The 6,536-nt window shown below is 37.6% G+C and overlaps 1 pseudogene across 1 annotated transcript in view; it reads right to left on the bottom strand.

Moving 5' to 3' along the window:
* Nucleotides 1–201: 201 nt before the first annotated feature.
* The window catches only part of LOC148072046 (uncharacterized), a 155,892-nt pseudogene continuing 149,557 nt past the window's right edge, over nucleotides 202–6,536 (bottom strand). Inside the window, exons 22-31 of the transcript XR_015712818.1 lie at nucleotides 6,363–6,428; nucleotides 6,248–6,274; nucleotides 6,121–6,180; nucleotides 5,539–5,610; nucleotides 5,444–5,470; nucleotides 5,319–5,372; nucleotides 5,107–5,193; nucleotides 4,908–5,003; nucleotides 3,195–3,233; nucleotides 202–2,961 (exon numbers count right to left, since the gene is read on the bottom strand). The product of XR_015712818.1 is annotated as an uncharacterized LOC148072046 (transcript). The remainder of the gene's footprint in view (nucleotides 2,962–3,194; nucleotides 3,234–4,907; nucleotides 5,004–5,106; nucleotides 5,194–5,318; nucleotides 5,373–5,443; nucleotides 5,471–5,538; nucleotides 5,611–6,120; nucleotides 6,181–6,247; nucleotides 6,275–6,362; nucleotides 6,429–6,536) is intronic.

Raw genomic sequence — 6,536 nt, 5'->3', positions numbered from 1 at the left:
TCTATCTATCCATCCATCCATCCATCCATCTATCTATCCGTCCGTCCGTCCGTCCGTCCATCCATCCATCCATCTATCTATCTATCTATCTATCCGTCTATCTATCCATCTATCTATCCATCTATCTATCCGTCCATCCATCCATCCATCCATCTATATATCTATCCATCTATCTAATGGTTGATAATAATCACACAAGCGTATTTCAATAAGAGTTTATTTCAGTCCGTTTGTTTAGTTGAACATGTGTGTTATACATACAAACAGTATACGTAGGTAATTACAAAAATAGCTTCATTCTTTAATAACCAAATTCACAATCACAACATTCAAGCTAATACTGTTATATACTTGATTTTTTAACAAAAAAAATCTGTGCCATTTGACTCATTTGAACTTCAAACAGAAAACCGGTAGAATCTGCGAAAGAAATAAACACGTTAAGTGACAGATAACTACCAGATTCCAGTTAAAAACAAGTGTTCATCACTTCCCATCCAACAACAATAATAGAAAACAAAACATTCTACTGAGCTCATGGAAATAGAACTTATAAAAGTGTTGATGTTTGAAATATTTGTTTCTGTCCTTGAGTACTATTTATCGAGAGGAAGTATTTTCTCTGACGCCGACAACAGACGATGGTAAATATTAATGTTTCAGGATCGAGTCAATGTCATATGATACTTTAAATCGTATTCATATCAACAAACTTACACTTCACATCCTGAAACTATGGATCCTAAATCAAACAAGTTTGTAAAAAAGACGAGGATTAAATCAGTGATTCAAATGGAATTCAAGATGGCGTCGCATCGATTGGTTTGCGTTTATGTTTCCGTAATACCACCACCAGCACTGGCAATCAAAGGTTCTGATGCAGAAAAGCAGAAAAAACATCCGCCAGTTTTGACTCTAAATCCTTAAACATGACGTTCAAAAACATGCTAATTCCTCCTTTATGTCCGTCCAGATTCCGGCCTGCGGGTCATTTTCTGACCTTGATCAGATAACATTTGGCCCATCATGCTTCATCATAAATGTTGCATCATTAAAAGAAAAGCCAGAAAATCAAAACAAGTAAAGCTAAGCTAATCGCTAAATACCAACAAACCAGAAGTATATTCAGCTTCAAGGAGAAGAAGCTCCGGATTTAAAGCAGCACTACGTAACATTTTAACTTTAGTACAAAAATTGTCACGTTTTCTGTGACGATGTCTATGTTTTGTTAGTCTTGAATAACCTCCTGATAAGTCAATGAACTGCTCAACGGCAACGGTTCAGAGACGGTGCTTTCATTTATTTCAATTAAGTTCTGAGAGAGATTTTTAAAGCTACCGAGAGAGTAAGCTGATCCAAAAAATGACTCTGGCGACGCTTCAGTTTTCAAGCCTAAATCTAAAGTGTCGCTTGTTTTTAAGACAGATGGGAGGTTGAGTAAAAATGTATTCAAGTCAATCTTCTGTAGTGCGGCTTTAAAACAAGGCAGGCCTGTATTTGAAGAAACAAAATGTGCTCGTAAAGAATCTTGGCTCCGTCTCACTTCTTTCCCATCTTTTGAAAATAAAGACACATATGCTCGACAGGTTCTTGAGTCGCCAGGAAACCTTGTTAAATCTTAATAATGTGGAATATTTATGAAATGACAGGATATATTTATCAGTTTAAAAAAAATCAACCCAGTAAAAAAAACAAGTGGGAGCTACAGGCAGCCTGTAAAAGTGTCAGGATTGCTTGAGTGAAACTTTTGAAAACACAGTAGTTATTTTTTTTTTTAATTTGGAAGCAATACTAGACCATGAAAGGATTTCATTTAAGGATTGGCAAATCGAAGTAGAGAGAAATAGTGGTGGGAGACCTGGGGTTGGTTAAGGAGCAGTGATGTCGCTGAAATAAGCTTCATAAGTATTTGAATTATGTCGACAACAAACATTATTTTCATATAAAAAAAAAAAAGAGTCGGATTTGTATGCCCTTGAATTATAAACACAAAAAAAAAACATCGGAGCAAAGTAGGTGGTAAGACAAACGTGGCCTGTAATACTGATCAAACAGAACATAAATCCGTCTTTATAAACGTCGGAACACGATGAAAAAACACACTCAAATCAGCAGCAACAAGTTCACTGTCGAAAACAGCAAATTAACTTCATTCGTCGTCAAAAGATCAGAACGTGTGGAGCGAACAGAACCGAGGCGGTGATTTGACACGTGAACACTGTTGTTGGTTTGAGATTCTCGCTCCTTGGCAGCGCACGGGAATGCAAAAAAAAAAAAAAAGTAGCTACGACAGTTACTTAGTGATTTCTTTGGTAGGTTATTTCTGTTAAAACAGGTTTCGAGAAGAGACCACGAGTCGCGGCGGATGCTAAAAACACCGTTAGAAATGGATTAGCATTTTTAAAAAACACGCCGTTTCCGCCGCGTGTGAATCATCATGTGCCGGCGACGACATCCATCCGGGAAATAAACGATGTGTCCGCTGAAGCTCCTCCTCCTGGACTTGCGCCGGAGGATCCGAAAAGTTCTGCTTCACTGAGGCAAATAGGGTCCCGCGGGGCCACTTCACGGCTGAACCAGACGCTTGCGCTTTAGCTTCTGTCTTGTCTTCTCCTCCTTTTTTTTTTAGAGAGAACAGAAAGAGAGTAGTGATCCACACTCCTCCGCGAGCCACTGACGCATCCATCCATCCATCAGCCCCACACAACAGGTTCTTGATGATTGTTAGTCTGGCAGCAGGACAGTGAGTCTCTTGTGAGTCCAAAAAGCTCGTCTCAACAACATGGATCTCCAGTTCGAATAATACTGAGGACTCCAGAAATGTCCGGAAAAAGTAAAAAAAAAAGAAAAAGAACCTCAATATATTATATGAAATGTCTTTAGGAAGAAAAAGACTTGCTGTAGAATTCCAATATATACCGGATCAATATGTACAGATTCCATGTTGTTTATTAGTGATCACTGCAAAGAAGCAAACATTAGTGTCATTAATGTCAAAAACTACACACACACACACAATGAAGTACTTACAAAGTGTCCCTGGATTGAATCAAAGTCATGCAATGCAGAACCGTCATTAGTTCAGTGTCGATAGTACGTCATGTTAGCTTCATTTTAATACAGTAAAGCTGCTCTTGTTATGTCACTTCCTGTCATCTGTACAGAACTTAAGGTCAAGGACACGAGGTGCTCACCTTGTGCCAGCAGCCTGGTATGGGCAGCCCGTCGTGTCCCTGCAAACATGTCACACGTCATGAGAAACTGTTTAACACGAGTTACGACATCATCACAAAGACTGAAAACTAGTTCATTGAAAGTTGCTGTTGTTTGACACTATTAGCCTGCAATCATTCACTGATGACGCTGTCTATCCGCAGGTACGCCACAGTTCATTGTTGCTCTCTAACGTTTAATTTGATAAAAACACAGTTATGGTTTTTTAAGTTAACATGCAGAAACATATTGTAATGTATATTGTGTCAGTTATGTGTGTTATTTTATACCGTCTGTTTAGCTAATCGGTGGCTAATTGTGTTAGCACTTTGCTAACAGCAGCTATCGCTGTCTGTCCGCAGTTGGCTGATGAAAATAAACGGTTTCATGGTCTCCATAGAAACATCCACTACAGTTCTCCCGTGGTCATTTCGTGGGAAACCAGTCGCGCCCCTGCCTGCGTCCTGAGTTCCTGTGTACCCCATTTCTATTGTGGATACATTTTTGTTTACCCGTTCTTGGGCACGTTTTGGATTTGTACCTCTTTTTGTGATTACGTGTTTGAACTTTTTACTGAATGAAAGTAAACTGTTTCTGCATCTTGGTCTCTTGACTTTGAACACTTGACAGTTTGATAGCTGTTCCAAAAGAAAGATGTCAAGGTTTCGCTAAACACAAAATCTCTATTCACTTTTTCTTTAAAGGTATAAAAATAAAAATATGAAGCTTTTATACTACAATAAACAATAGACATTTTGTAGTACAGTGTTTAAATATATATGTAACAAATGGGGAATGTTACGCTAACACTTTATTTTAAATAATTTTAAACAAGATTTATTAAGATCAGAATCTGAATCAGGAAACGTTCATTGCAAGTGTAGTATCATCATAATACAGGATTTTTTTTTAAACGTTGATGACAGTATAAATAAAATTAATGAAATAAATATAAATAAAATACAATAATTTTAAGAAAATAAGACTAGAATATAGAATGAAATAATTCTTAATAATATATAATAAAAGAAAAAAAAATAAATTAAACAAATATATACAGTATATATACAGTGTATATGCTGTATATAACTCCAATTAAATTAAAGGACAGAACATGATATTAGAGGTGAATAAGAAAAATCCTGTAATGCTTGGAAATCGCATAATAACATAAATCAATAAGATAAATAAAAAAGTTTATATGAACTTTGAGTTAAGAGCATTTGGAGAAATACATCTGATTATAAATAAATAATATTTTTATTCTATTCTATTTAGATCTTTCTTTTCATTTTATTATTCTATTTCTGGGTGTTTTTTAATTTTTTATTAGAGGTATTGCGCTTGCTGTTGTTTAAACTGAATTTCCCCTCGCGGGACAAATAAAGGATTTCTGATTCTGATTCTGATTTCTGATTTACAAAAAACATTCAGTACAACAAAAAAGTTAATTATAATATTAAAGTAAAAACATTATAAAAATACAAATTGACACGTATTTAGTACTTAATTTCCTTCCAAGAATTATACTTTGAAATGATGACAAGATAATGCTCAACATGGTCCAAGTAGTTATAACGTGTTTTAACAACATTCTTCTTTCACAGTGAGAAAAAGAAAAATGAAAAAGAAAACCAGGAAGGAGAAGAAAACAGAACAGTATGAAGAGTGAAGAAGCAGAAGAACTACTGTACCACAGGACAGGGGGCCTGAGGGCCTGAAGGAGGAAGAGCAGGAGGAGCAGAAGAAGGTTCTACCTCCACTGACACACCTTTACTTTCACCACAACCCTGTGAGCAAGAGCCAGTCACACATGCAGGCACAGGGTTGACAGAAGAAAGTCAAGAGGACAGAAAAGTGCGAAGCGAAAACAGTGTGTAGATGAAGACGTACCACAGGACAGGGCTGGTCTAGTCCAGGAGGTCCCTGCTCGCCCTTCTGCCCCTTCAGACCTCTCTTGCCCACTGAGCCCCGGTCACCCTGCGTGAATGGGGTCAGTGTTAATAAAGGTCGCAGGTCAGATTTCAACCTTGAGCAAGACTCTAAACCTGCAATTACTCTTGTCTATCATGCTATTGTTTTCAGTCTTTTTCTCTTCAACCAACCTTCTCTCCAGAGTCTCCTCGGTCGCCCTTGTCTCCCATCATACCTGGAAATCCCTGAAAACAAAATTCACATCAGGAACTGTATTTCTGAGAAAACTAATGAAACATTTGAACCGTGAACTCACGTCTAGTCCGGGCTCTCCTGGTCTCCCCTGATCAAAGGTAAAAGCACATCATGTTCACATGTTCTCTTCTCAATACGGCAAAAAGAAATACTCACTTTATCTCCCTTAGCGCCCGGTAGACCCACTAACCCTGCAGGACCCGGTGCACCATGGTGACCATCCAGTCCCTGTAGAGTCAGAAATTCACCATGGTCATTGGATCTAGAGGTGTTTATTGGCAAGAATCTGGCGACACGATACGCATCGCGATGAAAGGGGCGACAATACGATGTATTATGATACTGTGGGAACAAGTATATATGTGTAGTATTGTCAAATACTTGACTTTTGTGTTGCAGAATTTACAGACCACATGACTCTTGACGAAGTCATTACTGCTTTTATTTGTTTTGAAACCAAAATATGTCCAAAAATCAGCTTTAAATTCTGCTGGAGTCAACTGTATCCTCTCGTCCTCAGTCATCGCCCGGATAGTTTTAAATTAAATTTATTTTTTATTGAATAAATACTTTGTTGAAATATAAACTATAAAAACTATGATAAAATATGATTCAAGAGCAAAATAATCAATATAAACATTTTTAAACATTTAAATATGGATACAGTATTGTGAAAATGTATTGCGTCATATTAGTGTATCAATATTTTCTCACAGCCCTACTTAAATCTTTTCTTACGTTGTATCCTGGCGCTCCACCATCTCCCTTCTCTCCTTTGATTCCATACCCAGGCTCTCCCTGTACCAGAGCACAAGAACCGTTAGTCCACTACTGTTGTACTCAGTCTTGAAGAAAGTACTTTTACCTTTGGACCCGGCATTCCATGAAGACCCTGCAATACAACAGATCCGGTCATTCAAGAGCAACAATAGACAAAATATTTGGTTTGAAAACAGAACAAATGTATTGACTGGACCCACCATGGACCCGGACACTCCAGGTGGACCTGGTGGACCCGGTGGGCCGGGCTGGGAGATCATGTGGACCTGAAGTGTTTAAACAGGAACACATCAGTGATGGAAATGTTTATCAGTACCATCAGATTTTTTAATAGTTTAATTAAACATTTCAAATGTTAAAGCTATGATTTTTTA

The sequence above is a fragment of the Callionymus lyra genome, chromosome 9 (assembly GCF_982586985.1).
Source record: "Callionymus lyra chromosome 9, fCalLyr1.hap1.1, whole genome shotgun sequence".
NCBI classification, from domain to species: Eukaryota; Metazoa; Chordata; class Actinopteri; order Syngnathiformes; family Callionymidae; genus Callionymus; species Callionymus lyra.
Note: the sequence above shows the minus strand (reverse complement) of the source record. Positions and strands in the feature narration are given on the sequence as shown.